Source organism: Siniperca chuatsi, linkage group LG18, assembly GCF_020085105.1.
Source record: "Siniperca chuatsi isolate FFG_IHB_CAS linkage group LG18, ASM2008510v1, whole genome shotgun sequence".
Lineage (NCBI taxonomy): Eukaryota > Metazoa > Chordata > Actinopteri > Centrarchiformes > Sinipercidae > Siniperca > Siniperca chuatsi.
Genome location: NC_058059.1, coordinates 13,302,511 through 13,313,672, shown reverse-complemented (window position 1 = coordinate 13,313,672; position 11,162 = coordinate 13,302,511).

Below are 11,162 nucleotides of genomic sequence, written 5' to 3'. Positions count from 1 at the left end.
CAGCCAAATTGAAATGAAAGTTTAACCATGTAAGCTACAGTCCACCACCGGTTCAATTACACAGGTGTTTTAAATAATTTTGGCTGATTAAAGCTCTTCTCAGGTTGAAGGTAGGTGGAGCTTTGATGAAGATTTGCTCCAATGTTCCAAACTCCATTTAAAAAGTCAAAGCTGTAAATCATCCAAGACATCCCAGAGTCAAGGAGTATATATATATATATATATATATATATATATATATATATATATATATATATATATATATATATATATATATATATATATAGTTTTTGCAGTTAGTATTTAACAGGAAATGATGCAATACATCTGCCAATGGATGTCAAACTGCAACCTTGCAATGCCATAGCCAACAACCAAAATGTGTTTCCAAAGATTTAATAACACTTTTAATATATTTTTGTCTCACCACATCCCCAGCTTATTTTGATATTTTGCAGCTCCTTCATTTCATGTGCCATGTGGTGTCCATCAAAAGCACACTAAAAAATCAGCTGTGTATGCATGTTGACTTTTTAAAGTGTAATCTTGTCATTTAAGGAGAATAATTTTGTCCAGTGCAAACACACCACATACTCAAAGCCTGCTTAGTATTAGTATGAAATAAAGACACAGCTATAGTTTGTTCGTGCACATACTGTACACACATATGCCAAGATGTCTAAAATAATTGAAACCACTTGTGTGGAGCCTTTAAATGTTTCAGCAGTAAAGTACAGACCACTAATTTCTCTCGAGGCCTTTTTCACAAAATACACTTTAACATGTCACAGTAAGAAAAGTACAGGTGTAAATAATAAAATTAATGATGATGGCTGAATTCCATTTAGCTGTTTCATGCATGCTTTTATTACTTACTCTGTGCTTTTCCTACTACAATTGACTTATGTCAGTAGCTGTGCCCCAAATCTGCACTACACACTAATTCTGCATAACTAAAACACATACGATTTTTGAGTGACCTGTTGTTGTACACTATTCTCCCACAATGCACAGAGAAAATGGAGGAGCTGCTCACAGTGGAAAAAAAACCCCAAACTAATTAGATGGTTTTGAAACAGCTCCTGGAACAACTCAAAAAACAAAAAAATAACCCTGACTAATAATTTTGCTCTTTGTTAGGTTTAATTCGCAGTGGCATTATGAAGACGTAGTTTGATGTTTGACAGAGCCAGTATTGTGTTATTTCCTTTCTTTGTGTATACTGCTGACTACAAGAACAGTATGCTTAAAGATTAGTATACTGTATGCAGTTAGTATGCAGCATGACATTAGGACACTGGCAATTTGTCCGATATTTTGCACTTACAACACAAACATATCGGGGGGAACAAAATGTTAGATAAACTTTACTATAGACTTTACAACTCATTAGTATCCTCACATCCATCCAGCTCCTCTAACAGTAATCCTTTAACCCTGAGTTCAGTCCCTCTCCAGCAGCTTTGTTCCAGCTCAGCACTTTATGTGTAGAAATAAGCTCAACTATATCTAGTTGGTGTTACCAACTAGATATAGTTGAGCTTAATACCTGCACATCTTCTTACTCCCCAGAGAGGTGACATACCCAGAGCCAGTTTCTTATTTCTTCATTCTTATTCTTATAATTTATATATTTTACTGTATCGTTGATCACATTAATCTGAAATTGCTGGTGTGGGTGTCATCAAGACTTTGTAAAAAAGTTCTTAAACTTGTTTGTCCACAACTTCAAGGCATTTATTTGATGCTATAACATCAAAGACATGTTTGATTTACCCACTGCTATTGTCATAATGACAGCCAGCTTATAGTTTTTCTGCAGTTGTCTTTCTGTTTGCAGTCTGCCAGCCACTAACCCTTTCTCTTGTTTCTGACCCTGCTTTTCCCTCCGTGTCCAGCAGTTGTCATTCATCCTCACCTGATTGCCACACCCATCTGCACTCCTGCTCCTCATCATTCATTAGCTCCACTAGTATGAATCCTGTACCTGCCCTTTAGCCCTACAACTGTGCTGGGTCGTCTATTGGGCCTTCTTGCCCAAGTGTCCCAGCCTTGTTCTGTATCCTGCCTGCATGTCTGCCTTTTGGATTTTTGTCTGCCACCTTAGGACCCTTTGGACTTGTTTGTCTTTTCTGACTGTCTGCCTGTTGCATTAATGAACAAGGCTCTGACTGTCCACTGAGTAAACTTTGCTTTTTACTCAACCTGCCCTTGAGTTGTGCTCTTTGAATCCACTTGTTTGCCCAGATTGTTACAGTTATACACATACAAATAAAGGCTGCAGACACCCCTAGTAGATTTTGACTTTATTGTGCTAGACACAAAACAACGACAACACACAGCTCACTGTTCCTGCAGGAGAGATTTAAGTAACTTTTTAAGGAAATTTAAAGAATGCTGTAGACCTATGACATACTGACTTTCCTGAGAGATAAGAGCCGTCATACATGGCGATAGTAATGAGCATGTTTTGTATATGTTCACTTTTCACCATTATGTATACTGTAGCAGAGAGTTCGATATGTGAATATGCTGAAATGTAGCCACACTTGCATTTCTTCAGAAACACAACATTAGATAGATGTTTTGGTCCCATAGATGGAAAAATAAAAAAGAGGAACATAAAAAGTTGCAAAACTGCCAATGTCAGAAAAATGACATCATAAGATCTTCCTGTTGGTGGGAATGAGCAGCAAGAAGGAAGTTTCCCAAAGTGCTTACATCCCACAAATTTCAATACATCTTTCAATTTTCTATTTACTGGTAAGTGTAGGAGTTCTGATTTGTATGCCACATTATCACATACTATTCAAAAAATGTAACTGCTTTTAGTCCATCTTGTGTAGCAGAGAGGGGGATAAGGGCATATTAAGTGTTTGTACTGAAATTCTTCCTGTGATGTTCGTACTGACACTGCCTTGTCTGAAATGTGGCACAGACTCAGGACAAATCTGTCAGTGCATAATGGAGGCATTTGGGTAATGTTTGTTTCACAATCAAACCCATCTGCCTGGAAAGACATCTTGGTAAACTCTTCTAACTGAATGACAGCCCCCGCAAATGTCTGTTTTATATTGGACATCCCGACAGGAGAAGGCAGTTATCACGGCTTCCTGGGTTCTAGCAACCCTTCAAGTTCGATGAGAGCATCTGCTGCTTCATTAAGAAATCGAGCCAGAGGATGTTCGGTCTCTGAAAATGAAGAAGCAACAGACTTAAAAGTACCCTGTGGAGTTTTCATTGTAAACAATGACACTTTTGTTTATATTTAGTGTTTCTCAACAAAACACATTGTGTGGATCCTCAAGGCCTAGCAAACATATTTAATGCATTTTCAAACCTCATAAAAGCTTTTTTTTAAAACCTCTGCAATGTTTACAACATCTTGTGGTTTTCGTATTCTCTTTCATTGGTGCACTGCTGCCTTTTTACAACACATTAGCTCCACCAAACTGACAATATTACATCAACCCTGTGCTCGTGGTGTGCATGTGCATCCTCGTACTGTACATGTGCTGGTAAAACAAACATACAGACAATACAGGGACCTGCTCATAAACCATTGCTCCACAGCACCACTAGTGGTCAAAAGCCATCCCTGGTTCAATTTCACAAAATTACAATCATAAGTATTGTCACATCTTGGATCACAGTCGGGTTTACCTTTTCTGTTTTCCAAGGACAAACTCCAGCATGTTGCCTGCTCTCTTATGTTGGTGATTGGCTGTCAGCTGGCAGCACACAAGGACTGCATGAAGTGAGGGCAAAGGGGAGGGCATGAAGGATCACTACTGACCCTGTGCAAACTAACCATCTGTTGAAAAACCTTTGAGACAGTGCTGATTCATCAAGATTAAAATCAAGAGGTGGTACCTGACCCTATGTACCAGCTATTGTGAAAGTCTTCTTAAAGTTTTAATTATCTTGCAACTGCAATTGTGAGGTATTTGAATTAATTTCTCAGCCACAGTGTTAGTCAAAGCCAGAATCTGTGAGCCAAAAATACATTTTCTGCACACGTGTCTTCTAGAAGCCATCATGATCGAGATGATCAACTGCAGACCAGAAAGCGTTGACATGCCCATAGGATTATCAAACATATAGCCTTAATATTGTCACCAGTGACTGGACAGCAAAGACTGAAGGATGTGTGGAGAAAACAGCTTTATTACTCCAGAGGCAACCGACCCAGAGAACTGTAAAATTGGTCACAGAAATGGTATTGATCTGGCTCTTCAAAGCACTGTTGTGACTAGACTCGAAATGCTCCTTTTGTAAATGCTCCCTTTCCACTCTCTACCCCCCACCCTACCAGCGACATGTGATATTATTATACAAAGTGTGATACAGAGGCTATTGTTGGATCTAGATTGAATGGCAGAAATTTCATTAGTACAGTTTAAATTGCAAAAGTAAAACTCATCTTCAAACTCTGTATCTGATAAAGATAAATTCGTTTTTAGGTAGTTTGTTCATAGAAAACTTTGAGAAAATCACCCTACTGAACAGCTTGTCAGTGAAGGAGATCCCGCTATAAAGATTAAACGCTTCCAAGTCATGCAATTGTAAATATACATGGGACTGCCCATTCACAGTGCAGGGTGACCTTGTCGAAAATAGGAATGGTCCATACACAGATCCCCACCTGGGCTGCAGTGTAATGGAATGGGAGATGTGGAGGATGAGCCAGTGCAACCAGCTTGAGCAGACAATGACTGATTGTCTGGGGAATGCTACCTAACATAATGCATTACCACAACATAATTGACTTTAGTGCAAGACAAGATCCCCAAGGGCTAACAGTTTAGCCTCAAGGTCACAGTTTTGGGCAGAACGCATTGTAAGTATGAGAAGGTTTGTGCCAAGCTGGATAAAAGCATAAAATACACAAAGAGATCCATTATCCTTGACCTTGCTTTTCAGCAGCATGTATTAAAAAGTATGGCTCTCTACATCTCACAACAACTATGGATCCCATTTTAATGGAATCCTGACCTCCCAAGACAATTCAAGAGCTTCTTCTGGATAGTAATATTTTATTCTCTGGAGTTCAGTCTTTACAGGACTGCTGCTGAGAGATTTTTCTAGAGAAACAGTCTGTGAAATGCAGAGTACATACATACATCTTCCTGCCATGAGATCATTCTATCAGGAAATGTGGTAGTGGAAGCCGTTTCAGTCATTTAACGAGGTTCGCTGACTGAGTCTGGCTTCAGTCTCTGGCCAAATGACAGCATATTTAGTGTCATCACCCATCAAGCATCTAACAGTCTGCTGTGCCTCTTACCCTGATTGATGGTCACCCCCTGGTGTATAGTGAACAGCGAGCCATCCGACCACCGTGTCACTATCTGTGGTTAATGACCTGCTCGAAGGCTTCCATGACTGAACAGAGAGCAAAAGTTAGCTGCATGTCTGCACCGACAATCATAAGCAATGCACTTTGAACACACACATAGTACATGCAAACAAATGGATAAACAACTTAATATGATTATTGTAAGCACAGTGCATGCTGCTCATGGTATTTATTTACATATGCATAGATTATTTCTATTATCCATGACATCTAACTGCAGAGGGAATGATTATTTACACTTTATAGTTTGAGTAAAACTTTCTCTAGCAGCGAGGTGTATCCTGGCAATTTATCCTGGGATTAGATTGTGGCATAATAAATCTAGCAGGAGGATTCATGTATTTATTTATTTATGTTAAGTGAAAGCTGTAGAGCTTCGTATGTGTATTTAAAGTATGTGATGAATATGCACTTAATGGTCATTCTTGGTGAAGGTTTCATTGCTAGCTATGAAGATGGACTCCAAATGCAGCCACTCAAAGTCCAATAACTTGTCCTGGTGGTAAAATGTTTATCGATGGAACAATCTGTGCAATGATTTGCTGTTGTATGTGTGTGTGTGTGTGTGTGTGTGTGGGGACACACACACACACACACACACACACACACACACACACACACACACACACAAAGACATTATGCTTCAGCAGCGGTCCACAATAGTATGAGTTTTCACACAAACGTAATGTTTCAGTCTGATTGTTACACTATAAAGGTGGAAAGGAGGCTGTAAGTTTTACCGGAAAATGACACAGAGAAAAATGTCTTCTGTCATCTGTAAAATTAGCTAAAATCTTTAATCCCTATTGGCTCAGCCCTGTATCTGACCTGGGGATACAGAGGGGAAACTTACTGGATATTGGAACTAAAAGGAAAAGGAAACAGTTTTATTGAAGATGTACAGCAGCCAGTGTTTTTCACTCACATTTCCATCACATCAAATGTGAAATAAATATTTTTCAAGTAATTCATAGTTTCCATTCAATGTGGGGAAAATATCCAAGCAGTGTGAAATGAACAACTTGATGACTAGTTTTATTTAAGACTGAATAGCTGTTATTATGTACATGACTGGGGAAAAGGGGGAAACGTAAATAAAAGAAATGTAATAAAAGAGCAGGAGAGAGCTTTTTTTTCCCCAGGTATTCTCTCTGGATGTTTCCCTAGAGACCTGTCTTCCACCAGGGCCTTGCTATTGAACATGAAGATACCCTTAGAGCTGTTTTCCACCTGTCAGGATGTTTGTGTGTCTGCTGGGGGCTGGGGGGCAGTGGCCATGTTTTCCTGATTGTGGGATTAAATGGACGGGGTGAGGATAGCTGGCTAGAGATGGCATCAACACTCTGTCCTCTAGACAACATGATGGCAGTTGTGTTAGTAAGATGTAAGTTGATGGTCTGTTAAACCCTGTCTGGTGACTTGTTTATTTTTACTTGCCACCAAACGGATCCAATGTAACATGTTAGCAGAGTGTTTCAGTTTTAACTCATTGTTTTGATTTTCTGACCCACAGCTTTACTGTTTTGGCACACTCTCACTTTCACTGCTCTCATAGCGTCGTTTTCGGTCGCAGCATGCAGCTGTTTTCAGCGAAAAAGCTCTGAAGCATCTGAAACAGTGTATTACATATAATCATTTCAAGAAAGCTTTTTTGTTGTTGTTTGTACATCTGTTATAGACACTTCTACTGTAGATAAGCTACCACTGTTGATGATAATTGTCTAGAAGTTGAAGTAAAAAATCTTCTTAGATGCAACATTTCGTGATATCTTAGTAAAACCCTGTTATCAATTTGCTCTTAAATCTTCTTGTCTGTAGACCATTTTGACTGAAGGACTGCTGTAAAACAGACTTTTTGTCGGTTGTCAAGGGATGCTTAGCTTTAGTCCTCTCTTTGCAGGGCTTTTGGAAGGCCCCCTGGCAGTCAGAAATTTTCAGAGGGGTACAGCAATTGATGTCCTCATTATATTTTAATACATCACTTGAATACATGATGATGTAAAAATTCAATAAGCACTTTTAGGTGCTCTTCTGGCTCTCATTAAGGCCTCAGAAGGTGCGAGAAGAAATGAATTACATCGCTATTGGTCATGACGATTCATGATGAATATTTCATCAGGATGCCAGGGAATTCTCACAATTGCTGTTAATGACAAAGCATGCCATCTGCCACGGCAACAGGTAATTTAAGGAATCCATCATAATCTGTTGTCACAGACGTGAACAGGGAATGATACAGTAACAAACAGGCTGCAATAAGTTTACTTTCTGAGCTCAGTATGTTGCAGTCTGGCCTGATGTCTTCCAGCTCTACTGTGAAAAAGCAATGACTAATACATTCAAGAACTGCATGTTTTCATCACATTTTAATTGAAAAGGTTTTACAGCATGATGACGTCATAACCCTGCCTAAACAGGCCAGTGCATTAGACCCTTGGTTCACGTATAAACTGGAGTGTGGTACAGTCTGACCTGACCAAGGACAAATTAGTGTCAGGGAAGTTGACTGAGCCAGAGCAGGTGCTCATGGTGAATGTGAATTGCGATAATGCATTTCATTATCAAATATTCATGAAACACTGTGCATTACAGCCCATGTTGTATGCCAATGTCTAATTGCCATATACACCTGCAGTTCACAGAGCACAATAGTGAAAATGATAGCGAGTCCAACAATATAACAGAAATAGCAGAAATTCATGTGTTCATGGGTCATTTCATAATACATTTCTCATCTAAAACCATAAAAATAATAAACATTTTAATGAACATTTAAGGACAGTTGAAGGATCTCTTTTTAGGAAGATAAGTGTAAGAAGGTGACCTCAAAAGGAATTTAATACAGAGCATGACGTCCATCCAGAATAAAAACACTATCAGTGGTTATTAAGAGATGTGTCATCTATACTGACAACTTAAGAGCCAACTTTATTGTGGTGAAACAAGAAAAACACACATCCTTTGCCTTTGCCATCCAGTATCTGCCTTTTTTTACTTGTGTAACCAGGTTTCCTCTACACCTGCCTACTCCTCTGCTAGAGGATACTTCTAATTACAATTTCCCATTTTTTAGTATGATGTATTGAGTTTGGAAATATTCATCTTGAAAAAATATTCAGTAAGGCATGTCACCTGAGATTTGACTACAACTGACATGTTTCCTGCATAAAAAGAAAATATGTAGTTAATTTAGCTGATAGACTGTGTATGTGATGAAGATGTCGGCACTGTCCTATAAAGACCATGCATCTCTAAAGTGTCAAATTTTCATCGGGAAAGAAAAAACGCTCTGTCTTTGTGACAACCCATTTGAAAAAAATCATCACCAAAAGGAGATACATGGTTTTCGTTGGATGGCGACGATATACCAAAATATACTATTTGCAGGATTCAAGAACAAAGATTTTCATTAAACTTGCATTATTGTAATTTTACTATAGTTTTTTTGTCTGTCTACCCTATATGATGTCTGCATGTGTGTCCATCCCTCCTCTGTTGCTCTTTCTGAGGTTTCTCCCTTGAGTTTTTTCCTTATTCATATTTGTGATTTTGGGCTATATAAATAACACAGACTCAACTTAATTCTCCACTGACTGGTGGCTGCAGTCGAAAATGTATTTGCACTGATAATCTAAAGCACTTTTTGTGCCAAGCCTCTAACAAACCCAGAAAAAGACATATAGGTCTTTGTGGAGCTGTTATGATTCTGATCACATAAAAGCTGTCTGTGGTGCGACCTCGTAGTTTCTGAAACCAAAGGTTCTTTTGTCAATTACAAAAGCAATCAATAATCCCAAATGAATCTTTGACGGTAAGATGTTTTGATGTAGGTGCCATTGATGAGATTTTTGGAACTTCTTTCTGCACTGTTAGTTTTATAGATTGCATTTGCCATGCAGGGAAAATGCTGCTCCAGTTTGTTTATTTTAAAAATGACCTGTGTTTCCTTAAGATAAACATGAATCTTACAAGTAGCTAGTTAGACATCTCCTCAATACTTATGAGAAGTGGCCAAAATAATGGAGACACATGCAACCGTATGATTACCAAGTAATTGTGCCTGAAAAGCAGTTGTGTTGCCTGTTGTATGTTTTACAACGATGCATGGACCTCATGAGATAAGAGAAACTGTTTGAGACTAGAAAAATTCAACAGTTACAAGACGTTTCACTGGAATAATTCAGTGAAGAATGTAATAATACAAAAAGCTTCCAGTAGCATAAAATCTCATTGCAGACATGTAGCAGAGCTGAGATGCCGTGGCTTCTTAACGTGGCGGGGCTCAGTCCTTCTGCTAACTTGTCAGTCAGGTTACAGGTGGGCTCTAAAAACATTTTCCCTTCTCATTACTCGCTTTTTGTAACTGTCTAACTTGCATTCAACTAATTTGCGAGCAAAATGAACACTACAGACCAGTATAAAATATATTCGTAAAACCGGTATAAACCAATCTCAGTATAAAAAATGAAGAGTGAGGACATATGTGACCTTATTGCTAAGAATTACAACTTTGTTCTCCACAATTCCATTAAAAGCTGCTTAAGTTACTGTAAGTGTCAGATATTTCACAATGCATATTTTTAAACTGCAGTGAGATGAACCTCTACAGCCTTACTGGTCCTATGGTGGCAGGTGATCCTCACCCTTTTACATTTTCTTATGAAGGTTATCCTCAAATGAATTCCCTATACATTTGTATTGAATTATTGTTTGCTGCAAACACAAGCTCTACATACGACAAGCTGCATTAGGACATTTTCAAAAATAATTTCCATCAACGTCTTTTTACGAACAGCAAATATTACTGCCTTGGGTATGAAATTACCGGATGTCTGTGCTACTATTCATCATGTGGTTCCACACTTTTAAAGACTGTGTGAAAATGAGTTTCAGAATCTGAGCTATCACATATCCACCATGTAGTGTAGGATCTGTGAGAGAACAAAGCCTGTTATTCAGGTTTTAAGTTTGCTTGTCTGAGTGCAGAGCCAGCAGGAGGCTCAGGTGCAGCAGAGAGAGACAATCCCTTCACATTTAGAGGGGAATAGACCTGTCAGTCCCGTAAACCCTTGAGAACCCAACCAGTGGAACCACATGCAGCGCTCTCAGCACACACTGCATTTATCTGGTGTGAACCAGGGTGGAAAGATACGAACGCAGGGCATCATCTTGCAAGATGCAGGCATTCTCAACGGTGATGTTTGTTTGTTTGTGTTTTTGGAGGGTTTGCTGTTTTGTTGATTTGGATGCTGAACATTCATCACATCTCAGTGATTCATACAGCTGGTTCTGAACAAACAAAAATGAGGGTGTGTGCTGCTTTGTTTTGGGTTTAAATAAATGAATAAGTGAGCTGCCTGTAACCCTCTCTGTGGGCTTGCTCATTATCAGGAATGGTATTTTTTTCATGAGCAAATTCAGAACACTGCAAAAACACTGAGTTGGAGCTTAACATTTTGGGCAATACATGTATTTGTTTTCTTGCTGAGAGTTAGATGAGAAGATAGATACCACTGTTGTATCTTTATGGTAAATATGAAGCTTCAGCCAGCTGCTGGTTAGCTTAACTTAGCATAAAGACTCAAAACTGGGGGAAACAGCTAAACTGGCTCTGTCCAAAGGTAACAAAATCCGCCTGCCAGCACCTCTAAAGCTCACTGAATAACACGTTATATCTCATTTGTTTGATCTATACAAAAACTAAAGTGTAAAAATTACAAGCTGGGTTTTACAATCTTCTCATCGAACTCTCAGCAAGACAGCATTTAAGTGTATTTCCTAAAATGTTGAACTATTCCTTTAA